Source organism: Podarcis vaucheri (genome assembly GCF_965113315.1).
Source record: "Podarcis vaucheri genome assembly, chromosome: 16".
Classification (NCBI taxonomy): domain Eukaryota; kingdom Metazoa; phylum Chordata; class Lepidosauria; order Squamata; family Lacertidae; genus Podarcis; species Podarcis vaucheri.
This window is the reverse complement of record NC_138754.1, coordinates 5,752,120-5,764,810: the sequence shown is the minus strand read 5'-3', so window position 1 is coordinate 5,764,810 and position 12,691 is coordinate 5,752,120. Positions and strand designations below refer to the sequence as shown.

At 46.5% G+C, this 12,691-nt stretch overlaps 1 long non-coding RNA gene across 1 annotated transcript; it reads left to right on the top strand.

Moving 5' to 3' along the window:
* The first annotated feature begins 10,653 nt into the window (after positions 1-10,653).
* Positions 10,654-11,952, top strand: LOC309521237. The gene is made up of 2 exons (XR_014214594.1): positions 10,654-11,163; positions 11,476-11,952. It is a non-coding gene; the product is annotated as an uncharacterized lncRNA (long non-coding RNA).
* Positions 11,953-12,691: the final 739 nt, after the last annotated feature.

Below are 12,691 nucleotides of genomic sequence, written 5' to 3'. Positions count from 1 at the left end.
TCACAAGCACCCACTCACTATTTTCTAATTCCTTTTTCAGCTCTCTGTAATAATATTAATTTAAAAAATAATAATAAATAAATAAATAAATAAATAATATAAATAATAAAGTTGGTAAAGGTACCTACAGAGTCCGTGCTCACTAAGTAAAGGTAAAGGTAAAGGTACCCCTGCCCGTACGGGCCAGTCGTGTCCGACTCTGGGGTTGTGCGCCCATCTCACTTAAGAGGCCAGGGGCCAGCGCTGTCCAGAGACACTTCCAGGTCACGTAGCCAGCGTGACGAAGCTGCTCTGGTGAGCCAGCACCAGCGCAGCACACGGAAACGCCGTTTACCTTCCTGCTATAAAGCAGTACCTATTTATCTACTTGCACTTAGGGGTGCTTTCGAACTGCCAGGTGGGCAGGAGCTGGGATCGAAAGACGGGCGCTCACCCCACCGTGGGGATTCGAACCACCGACCATACGATCGGCAAGTCCTAGGCACTGAGGTTTTACCCACAGCGCCACCTCAATTTCAGTTTCTCTTACTTTCACGTTTTTCTGTTCTTAAGTTCCCTTCTCCAGATTTCCATATCAGTTTGTGATTAAAAAAAAAAAAAAATCCCAATGCAAAATCATCAGCATTTTAATTTTTCCTTAAACTGTGCATTTCATTTGCAAATCTGCCTAATAATTTGGGTGTTTATTGCCATTTTCTCTGACAGAATGCCTTTTTATATGCCATTTTCAATCGTATATGGGCTGATGAGGAATCTAAGAGCTCTGTCCATGGAGACTGGATACCTGTTGTAGCCTGTAGAGGACTCACCCTTTGAATGACATTTACTTAGCCACTGTTGACTTATTTGTGTTTATATTTCACCACCCGTCCTGAGGCAGCTTACACAACAGCCGTAATAACAGTCAAGTAAAATCGGTGAAAGAAATCAGTTGTGACACAACCCACCCAAAAAAAATAGCACAGCTGTACACTCAAGAGAGAAATTTCACCCAATTCAGTGCAGAGAGTTTGCCTCGACCGATCTGAGCACCTATCAGAATAACATCCATTTATTTATTTTTAAAAGATGCAATCTTTTTGGCCAGTAAAGAGGGAGCCAGACTGGTGATTGGACTGGAGATGGAGGAGGAATTGGTTTGGTCTGCTTTTGACAGAGGACTGATCCGCTCCAAGCTTGATGAGTTTGATCGCAACAACTAGATGCCCCAATGGCCCTTCTGGTGTGCAAAAATAAATAAATAAATGTGTAGGAAAAATACTTATTTCACACAAATGGTGCAAACAAAAGGTGCATTTTGTGGAGGGCTGCTTTTGAAAACGTTGGGAAGTATTTTACATTTAAAAGTGGATATTTCATATAAAACTGTACAACGTATGCACATTTTAAGCAGGTGTTGGGAGACCGTAGCTCTGCCCAATCACCTTCTCACTCCAGCCCACGGATGGTCTGGGAACCAGCATGTTTTTACATGAGCAGAATGTGTGCTTTTATTTAAAATGCATCTCTGGGTTATTTGTGGGGCATAGGAATTCATTCATTTCCCCCCCTCAAAATACAGTCCGGCCTCCCACAAGGTCTGAGATTCAGTGGACTGGCCCCCTGCTGAAAAAGTTTGCTGACCTCTGGTGTAGACAATCCTGAGCTAGATGGGCCTATGGTTTGACTGTGTAAGGTCCTATCTTCCTATGTTCATCACCAGCTGCTACAGATGCAACATCAACAGATCATTCTAGCTTTAAAGTGAGAGCTATCTGGCTAGCCAAATGAATCAGCAACCACAGCAATGTTTCTATAATTGTTTTTCCAGCAGCTCTCCAATTCTTTAAAACAACAACAACAACAACACCCTGTCTTCCTGGTGAGTAGGTTTGTCCTCATTATTCACATCCTTTTTAACTTTTCTCTAATGGAGGCTGTTTACAGTGATTATAGAATCATAGAATCATAGAGTTGGAAGAGACCACAAGGGCCATCGAGTCCAACCCCCTGCCAAGCAGGAAACACCATCAGAGCACTCCTGACATATGGTTGTCAAGCCTCTGCTTAAAGACCTCCAAAGCAGGAGACTCCACCACACTCCTTGGCAGCAAATTCCACTGTCGAACAGCTCTTACTGTCAGGAAGTTCTTCCTAATGTTTAGGTGGAATCTTCTTTCTTGTAGTTTGGATCCATTGCTCCATGTCTGCTTCTGTGGAGCAGCAGAAAACAACCTTTCTCCCTCCTCTATGTGACATCCTTTTATATATTTGAACATGGCTATCATATCACCCCATAACCTCCTCTTCTCCAGGCTAAACATGCCCAGCTCCTTTAGCCGTTCCTCATAAGGCATCGTTTCCAGGCCTTTGACCATTTTGGTTGCCCTCCTCTGGACACGTTCTAGTTTGTCAGTGTCCTTCTTGAACTGTGGTGCCCAGAACTGGACACAGTACTGATTGATTGATTGATTGATTGATTGATTGATTTTGCAGCAGAAATCAATCAGTTGCCCCACAGAAAAGAACAGGGCTTCTTCAATGAATAATAATAATATTTCTATTATTTATATGCCACCCATCTAGCTGGAAGATCAGCAATATTTGCCTTTTTGTTCTTCTTCTTTATTCAATACAAGCCATTTTCCCCCTCGTGTCTTGACATAACTACCGGTACTTGATTTTTGTGAGAACAGTTAGCATATTACAGACCCCTGTTCTCTTTCTCCTCCAGTCTTGGCTGTAACCATCAAATTTGATGTTGGAAAGCAGACAAAAAGGAGTTCTTCTCCACACAATGCATATTTCAGCTATAGAACTCACTCCTAAAAGAGACTGTGATGGCCACCAAATTACCTGAGGATTAGGCAAATTCATAGATGGCTCCGACCTGGTGGAATGCTCTGTCCCATGAGACTAGGGCCCTTCAGGATTTAACCTCCTTCTGTCGGCCCTGTAAGACAGAGCTATTCCACCTGGCCTTTAATTTGAATTCAGCCTGATTTTTTATTCCCCTTCCCTTCCCTCCCCCTCCCCTTTTATGAAGATCACCCGCTCTGAGGCCCCACAGCTAATTCTCCCCTGGCCTCCTTGCTGGCCGAAGTAGGACCAATTCAGCCAGCTAGCCCTGGGGATTATCTAATGCTTATTTCCCCTAAATTGATTTTTGAATTTTATTGTTATTCATGTTTTTATACTGTATTTTATGCTGCTTTTATAATTAAGTGCTTTAAATTTGTAGTTAGCTGCCCTGAGCCCAGTTTTGAACCAGGAAGGGCGGGGTATAAATAAAAAATTATTATTATTAAGGAGGCGATGCTATCAATGGCTGCTATGGTCAACTTCCATTGTTTGAGGTGTTATGTTTGTGAATATATTGCTGTGAATCCCAAGTGAGGAGAGTTGCTGTTGCTGTTGGTTTTCCCATTGGGAAATCTCTTTGCCATTGTGAGAACAGAGTACTAGACTCAAAGGGGCCATTGGCTTGTACCAGCTGGGCCCTTGCCTATGGCTTCCTGGGGGGCTTTTGTTTGGCCACTGTGATAGCAGGATGCTGGACTAGACAGAGCACTGGCCTAATCCAAGTGGACTCTGGGCTGCATCAATAGGAGTATAGCATCTAGATCAAGGGAAGTAATAGTGCCACTGTATTCTGCTCTGGTCAGACCTCACCTGGAGTACTGTGTCCAGTTCTGGGCACCACAGTTCAAGAAGGACACTGACAAACTGGAACGTGTCCAAAGGAGGGCAACCAAAATGGTCAAAGGCCTAGAAACTATGCCTTATGAGGAACGGCTTAGGGAGCTGGGCATGTTTAGCCTGGAGAAGAGGAGGTTAAGGGGTGATATGATAGCCATGTTCAAATATCTAAAAGGATGTCACATAGAGGAGGGAGAAAGGTTGTTTTCTGCTGCTCCAGAGAAGCGGACACGGAGCAATGGATCCAAACTACAAGAAAGAAGATTCCACCTAAACGTTAGGAAGAACTTCCTGACGGTAAGAGCTGTTTGACAGTGGAATTTGCTGCCAAGGAGTGTGGTGGAGTCTCCTACTTTGGAGGTCTTTAAGCAGAGGCTTGACAACCATATGTCAGGAGTGCTCTGATGGTGTTTCCTGCTTGGCAGGGGGTTGGACTCGATGGCCCTTGTGGTCTCTTCCAACTCTATGATTCTATGATTCTATGATTCTATGACTCTTCTAATATTCTTCTAAGAGAGCTTGCTATAGCTGCCAGTCTGTATTTGTAGAAACGGAACAGCTTCTTTTTAATATGTGTCAAGCGTGGAGAGTCCTCTCCTCCTCTGGTAACTTCATAGGCAAGAATCACAAGCAGTTTGTATTTTTAGAGTCCTTTTTATTCAGTCATCTGGTTGCAAAGCAAGAATCCAAATCTCTCCACAGAGAGAGGGGTTGGCTACTCTGATCCCTTCCTCTTCTGTCCCAGGCAACATCCTTGGTGCCAACAAGAAGTTCCACCCCTCTGCATTTGCTGTTCTGTAATACAGTGGTGCCTCGCAAGACGAAATTAATTCGTTCTGCGAGTTTTTTCTGGGGAGTGATTTCAGGTATGGCAGAATATCCAGAACCTATGCCCTTTCTGTTTCTGGCTTTGTTTTCTATCTAAGACCTTTCTCATACGTCTGCTCCTTGGATGAATTAGCTTCCCTTCCAGTGTCAAACTGCTTTCCCTCCCGCCTTCTGATATTGCCTGTATCATTTGAAAGAGTTGGTTGCTGTCTAGCACACTCTCTGCATTCCTGTCATTATCACAGCGAGGGGGAGTTGATAAACTACCGTTCGCAGCTGTCTGGGAAGAACGCGAGCCTCTCTCTTGTCAGCTGCTTTCTGACTCCTCTGGAGAGCTTATACCTTGGTCAGAAGTGTTCATGACATCTATATCATAAAATTTATACACTGCTGGATTGTAAAAAAGAAAACACCCTGAAAGCAGTTTACAAAAAAAAATAAAAAATTAAATTATCAGTGAGAAGAATTACAGTGGTGCCTCGCAAGACGAAATTAATTCATTCCGCGAGTTTTTTCGTCTAGTGAATTTTTCGTCTTGCGAAGCACGAAATCCCATAGGAATGCACTGAAATTCAATTAATGCGTTCCTATGGTCAAAAAAAAGTCCAAACAAAGCCAAATTTGGTACAACAAGAGTTTATTAAGTGCTCTTTAAAGTCGCACATACTGTAAAGAGCATTTCAAAAATTGAAGGAACAATAAATTAAGTTTCTAAACATGACAGAAAAACATTTTAAAATCAACAAAGTTTACAGTACATTTTCTAAGACTCTGGGGGACAACTCGAAGAAGGTTCCTCTTCCATTCTTTGCTTCTTGCTGAAGAACCCCCTCCTCAACTGTTCCCCCAGCCACCCACCACACAGAAATTCAAATCCAGAATTTTTTTAAAAAAACAGCAGAGTGGCCCAATGGTCACAGAAAATCAGAAAAATGCAGAAAAAAAACCAAAGATTCTTGCAAACCCCTCCCCAACACCAAGTCCTTGAATTCCAAACACCCCAACCCAAAATCCAAACCCCCCAAAAAAAAGTTGTAAAAGTTTAACTTACCAAATGGCTGCAAAAGAAGTTTTGGAAAAGCTTCAAAAATCACCAAAAACCTCAAAAAGGCTACCACACCGCGTTCTATGAGTTGCTCCTCGAAGTCAAGTCGCAACTGTATTAACGGTGTTAAGAAAAAGGAAACAAACTTGCAAGACGTTTTCGTTTTTCGTCTTGCGAAGCAAGCCCATAGGGAAATTCGTCTTGCGAAGCAGCTCAAAAAACGCAAAACCCTTTCGTCTGGCGAGTTTTTCGTCTTGCGAGGCATTCGTCATGCGGGGCACCACTGTACTGCTGGACCTGTGAGCCCAAGTCGAGGGGGTCTCTAGGGAGGTCTCTGCTGGCTATTCCCTCCCTTCTTCCACCATCTTGTAGCTAGGTAACTCCTGTGGAGGCTGAGTAGCATTCTCTTTTCTCTCTCCTACTGAAACTGCTGGGGAGAAGGGGGCTGAATCGTTCCCTTTCTCCTCTTCTTCACAGGGAAGCTGATCTGGCTGGGGATACACAATCCTCCTGTTCAGACCATGACAATACGTGCCATCTATCTAGCTAATGTTTCATTTCCGTATTTGGCATGTGGTAGTGTTAGACGTCCACTGCTGATCACCCACTATGCTTGCTAGATGGCTACAATAATCATAGGCTCTCTTGGGCAGTATTTGACAGCCTGCAATGAACAAGGCGCGGGTGGCGCTGTGGTCTAAACGACAGAGCCTAGGGCTTGCCGATTGGAAGGTTGGCAGTTCGAATCCCTGCAACAGGGTGAGCTCCCGTTGCTCTGTCCCAGCTCCTGCCAACCTAGCAGTTTGAAAGAATGTCAAAGTGCAAGTAGATAAATAGGTACCTCTCTGGCGGGAAGATAAACAGCGTTTCCGTGCACTGCTCTGGTTCGCCAGAAGCGGCTTAGTCATGCTGGCCACATGACCCGGAAGCTGTACACCGGCTCCCTTGGCCAATAAAGTGAGGTGAGCGCCACAACCCCAGAGTCATCTGCGACTAGACCTAATGGTCAGGGGTACCTTTACCTTTACCTTTAATGAACAAGAACATGATACTGAACGAGGCAGGGCATTGGTCTGATCTAGCAGAGTTCTTTGATAGTTCTTATTCCATTTCTAGTTATATGATGGGGAATATGAGACATGGTTAGGAGAATGCAGGGACTTCACCAAGCCCTAGATGACTTCCACAGCTTGCCTGCAGGTTATCCATGTAAATTGAGCTGAAACAAATGAAAGCACTGTGTGGGTTTGATTCCCTAAAGAAGGGAAGAAGACCTCCAGAATGCAGTGTATGGAGCTACTGGTTGGATGACCTGTATATCTCCACCCAGGTTGTGATGCTATCTGACATCCTCCACCACCTTTCCAATTGCACGCAGAGAAGTCACATCCTATGCAATTATCTTGCCCACACATTCCTCTGCAGGATGTTATGAATATCAAGCCTTGCTTGGAAGAATCCTGATGGTTTAGGTGTCCATCTGTCAACAGAAACCTTGGTGAGGCATCTAGCTTGAGCAGCCATTGGTTGTGCAATGTAAGATTGGGGTGAGGCTTCCAGCCATGAGACACATCCAGTAGAGTCACAAGAACATGATATGGTGGCAAGCATGTTGGACGCAAACTGAGGAGAAGGAATGCAGCGCCTGTTTTACATGCAGAAGGTTAATCCCTGGCACCTCTGGGTAGATCAGGAAGAGACCCTCTGAAACGCTGGAGACCCACTGCCTGTCAGTATAGACAAAACTAAGGTTTATGGACCAAGGATTTGACTAAATGTAATGTCAGGGACTGGTGTGCACCACGGAAGGATAGCTGGAATCTGTCTTGTGTTTTGTGGGGAACTGAACTGGCCAGGAGACAAGAGTCAGAGGCAGGGGGAGCTTCAGAGCTGGAGGGTGGAGTGCAGGATGGGTTGGAACAAGAGGAAGAAGCGGTAGGTGGTTATGTCTTGAAGCTGCCACAAGACTCAGCTTCTTTGTCGTAGCTTTTAGGAGGTGTTTTGAGCCATTGGCCTGATCCATCATAGCTCTTCTTATGTTCCTATAAATGAAGGTGAGAACTCTTTCCTTCATGCCCTGCCCATGGGCTCCTGGAGGAATCTGAATGGCCACAGGGAGAGCGAGATGAGAGGCAGTGATTGACCTTTGGTCTCATCTTCAGATAGTTTCCTCTGATATTTTTGACATTCAGATCCCTGATATATCTGAGTCTGCTACTGCCTATGCCAGGGGTCAGCAAAAATTGTTAGCAGTGGGCCGGTCCACTGTCCCTCAGACCTTATGGTGGGCTGGAGAAACAGCACCGGGGGGGCTGGAAGAAGAGGCGAGGGGGGCAAGTAGTCCTCCTCCCCCAGCCCCCAGCCCCAGCCGCTCCACTTACCTTCCCAGGGGCTGCTGCCACCACTGCTGCTGCTGCTTCTCATAGGTAGGCAGAGCGAGCTTCTCTACTCTCTGGCCCACAGGAGCACCAGGGCAGCGGCAGCGGTGGTGGAAGGAAGAAGAAGAAGAAGAGTTTGGATTTGATATCCCGCCTTTCACTCCTCTTCAGGAGTCTCAAAGCGGCTAACATTCTCCTTTCCCTTCCTCCCCCACAACAAACACTCTGTGAGGTGAGTGGGGCTGAGAGACTTCACAGAAGTGTGACTGGCCCAAGGTCACCCAGCAGCTGCATGTGGAGGAGCGGAGACACGAACCCGGTTTCCCAGATTACATGACTACCGCTCTTAACCACTACACCACACTGGCCAAGCAGCAGTGGCTCTGCCAATCAAACGCCGCACCTGGCTTACTTCAGCGTGACATGGGGACGTCTTCCAATTAATAATAATAATAATAATAATAATAATAATAATAATAATAATAAATTTTATTTATATCCCGCCCTCCCCAGCCGAAGCCAGGCTCAGGGCAGCTAACAACAATCAAAATAGTCCAACATTCTAAAACATTCATTATAAAATTAATTAAATCAAATTAAAATCAAATTAATGGCAACCATCAAGCAAAATTTTGTGCAGATTGCCAGAGGAGGGGGTCAGGCTGCGCCCTGACAAAAGGCCTGGTGGAACAGCTCTGTCTTGCAGGCCCTGCGGAAGGATGCAGGGCCCTAGTCTCTTGTGACAGAGCGTTCCACCAGATTGGAGCCGCGGCCGAGAAAGCCCTGGCTCTAGTTGAGGCCAACCTAACCTCTCTGCGGCCTGGGATCTTTAGGGTGTTTTTATTTGCAGACCGTAAATTTCTCTGTGGGACATACCAGGAGAGGTGGTCCCGTAGGTACGAGGGTCCTAGGCCGTATAGGGCTTTAAAGGTTAAAACCAGCACCTTAAACCTGATCCTGTACTCCACCAGGAGCCAGTGCAGCTGGTATAGCACCGGGTGAATGTGATCTCGCAGCGAAGACCCCGTAAGGAGTCTCGCTGCAGCATTCTGCACCCGCTGGAGTTTCTGGGTCAGTCTCAAGGTCAGCCCCACGTAGAGCGAGTTACCATAATCCAGTCTGGAGGTGACCGTCGCGTGGATCACAGTGGCTAGGTCAGGGCAAGAGAGATAAGGAGCCAACTGCTTAGCTCCTTAAATGCCGCTGAGTGGCAGAGCCGCCACCACTCGGCCTCTTACTCCCGTTGCAATCGCCAGGAGTCTCGGCTTCACAGTGGCTTGCAGCTTCACGGCATGGGCCGGATCAAAGACCCAGGTGGGCCTGATCCGGCCCAGGGGCCATAGTTTGCCAACCCCTGGCCTATGCTCTACACCAGAAAGTTTTCTCTTTCTTTCCTGAAAGCTCTCTGGTGCTTACAACACCTGAGCTACCTTGCCCTGGAGGTTCTGTCACCAGACCAGACCAGAATACAGGCAGAAACATCTAGGGTACATTGGCAAACTACCATTGTTGATCTGATGACTGTACAGTAAAAAGGTAAAGGTAACCCTGACCGTTAGGTCCAGTCGCGGACGACTCTGGGGTTGCTCGCTCATCTCGCTCTATAGGCCAAGGGAGACAGCATTTGTCCACAGGCAGCTTCCGGGTCATGTGGCCAGCATGACTAAGCCACTTCTGGCGAACCAAAGCAGAGCACGGAAACGCTGTTTACCTTCCCGCCAGAGCAGTACCTATTTATCTACTTGCACTTTGATGTGCTTTCGAACTGCTAGGTTGGCAGGAGCAGGGACCGAGCAACGGGAGCTCACCCCGTCGGGGGGATTCTAACCACCGACCTTCCGATCGGCAAGCCCTAGGCTCAGTGGTTTAGACTACAGCACCCCCCATGTCCTGACTGTACAGTAGTGAGAGGGAAAACTCGTGATATGCCTAATAGGTATACAACATGTGCAGGAAAAGAGACAGCTAGACCACCGGATGGGGGAGCTCTTCCTAGCTGGATTCATAAAAGTGAGCCTGAGAGGGCTTGGCAATGGGCTTTGTAGGGTGGCCAGGGATGGTGGTGGCATTATGAAGCTGAATGTTGGAAGATTTGGGACAGATAAAAGAAAGTACTTCTTAATATAGCTCATAATTAAACTAGGGAACTCACTCCCACATGAGGCAGTGATGGCTACCAACTTGAATGGCTTTAAAAGAGGATTTCACAAATTTAAGGAGGACAAGGCTATCAGTAGCTACTAGCTAAGATGGCTATGCGCTGCCTCCATTTTGGAAATGCTTCCGGATACCAGTTCGTCTTGTGCTTCCTGATCAGAAGGTCGGCGGTTCGAATCCCTGCAATGGGTGAGCTCCCGTTGCTCTGTCCCAGCTCCTGCCAACCTAGCAGTTCGAAAGCATGCCAGTGCAAGTAGATAAATAGGTACCGCTCCAGCTCCTGTCACAGTGTTTTGTTGCACCAGAAGCGGTTTAGTCCTGCTGGCCACATGATCCAGAAAACTGTCTGTGGACAAACGCCAGCTCCCTTGGCCTGAAAGCAAGATAAGCCCCACCAACCCCATAGTCACCTTCGACTGGACTTAACCATCCAGGGGTCCTGGAAAGCTCAGGAGGGGAAGCTGCTCTTGTGTTCAGGTCCTGCTTGCAGTTTTCGCACTGAGGCACCTGGGAGGCCACTGTAAGAACAAGTTTTGAGTTAGATGGGTCATTGGCATGATCCAGCAGTCTCCGCTTATGTTCTTATTTGACTCCTGCTCCCAACCTCTGGCCTAGGTCCCCGGAGATATTTCTTCCCCAACGCTCAAATGCTCCTTTCCCTGAGCAAATTGCAAGGGAAATGGGGTCTCTCCACTCTATCCCAAAGTGCTGGGTTCTATGAATTCAGAGGAGAGATGAGAAAGTCTTTAGGACATGTGCAAGGCTCACACTAAGCTGGCAATTACCTTGTGCTGGAGTGACATGAAAAATCCACCAAGAGAAACATGTGTGTTATTCAGTGTAGCTAGACATAAGTATCTCGTGAATGGCCGAGTCAGCCTAATTAGTACCAAACATTGAGTCAGCGTGAACAATGCAGGCATTGCATGCTGTGAGAGCAATTGGGCCTTCTCAGAACCTGCCGCCGTTTCTGAAACAGGCCATTGGGAGATGGTATAAAAAGTCCCTTTGTCTCAAGCAACTCTCATTCACTTGACAAAGCTTGAATTGACCAACGCTTGACTCTGTGAACAATAGGTGAGTATGAGGACCTCCCAGCAATTCATGGGTCTATCAGATATAGATCGAAGCATCCCGTGAACTTCAAGGGAAGACGTAGCTTAAATTGCATCTTCTAGGACAGCCTTTCTCAACCTGTGGGTCCCCAGATGTTGTTGAACTACAACTCCCACCACCCTTAGCTAGCAAGGCCAGAGCTCAGGGATGACGGGAGTTGTAGTTCATCAATATCTGGGGACCCACAGGTTGAGAAAGCTATTGTTCTAGGAGCTATTCCCTCGGAGACTTCAGCCCTCAAAATGATGCCAATCTCTTTCTCTCTTCCCCAAGGGTTATCCAATCCACAGAAAAGATGAGCCAACAACAACAAAGAGGAAGCTGCTGCTGTTGTGGTGGTAGAGGCTGTGGGTGCTGCGGTGGCAGCCGCAGTGGCGGGGGATGTTGTGGTGGCAGCCGCAGTGTGGTTTCCTCTCAGCAGAGTCAGAGCAGCGGCGGATGTTGTGGCGGCAGTAGCGGTGGCGGATGTTGCGGCGGCAGCAGAGGTGGTGGATGCTGTGGTGGTAGCAGCAGCAGCGGTGGATGTTGTGGTGGACAGCAAAGCCAACAGAAAGTCTTCCCCCAGAAGCTGAAGTAGATGCCTTCAAGGATAGTTGAAATACTCAATTATTATCACCACTTGTTGCATATTCCCTTTTCTTCCTGCAAACCATAATTGGCTAAAATTCCCCATGAGCTTTCCTCAATGTGAATGATGTAAATATTCAGACTTTCTTCTTGAAAACTCATTAAAAGTTTATTGCAAACAAAGACATTTGTGTGGTTGTGTTTTTCTACTATATCTATAGGTTTATGGCCAAAATGTACTAACTAGAACGAGTTGGCACCTCCTCACATTCATCAATGAAACCATGTTTTTGTTTTAGATAAACTTTACCAAATTGCATTTATATTGTTGTGGGAATCAGACCATGAGGTAATTGTTTGAAACATATGTCAGGGGCTTCTTTTATTTCTGACATGCATGGCAGGAGAGACACCCTGCTCAACTGTGCCATGGGTGTGCTAGACATAGTACAAAGTGTAAAATATTTATACAACAGTCAGCACACAATGTGTGTATAAGTCCCTTCCTAAAATATACTAGAAAATTATAAGAGTTGCAGGAAACTTTCAACAGGTTAAGAAAAAAGGTTTGCCCTTTTAAAATCAGCTCATGTAGCAGTTTTCTTGGCCTTACATGGCAGTCTGCAGTTACACATCTTAGACAGGGATGCAGGTGGCGCTGTGGTCTAAACCACTGAGCCTCTTGGGCTTGGTGATCAGAAGGTCGGTGGTTCGAATCCCCGCAACGGGGTGAGCTCCCGTTGCTCTGTCCCTGCTCCTGCCAACCTAGCAGCTCAAAAGCACGTCAAAGTGCAAGTAGATAAATAGATACCGCTCCGGCGGGAAGGTAAACAGAATTTCCATGCACTCTGGTTTCCGTCAAGGTGTTCCGTTGCGCCAGAAGTGGTTTAGTCATGCTGGCCACATGACCTGGAAAGTTGTC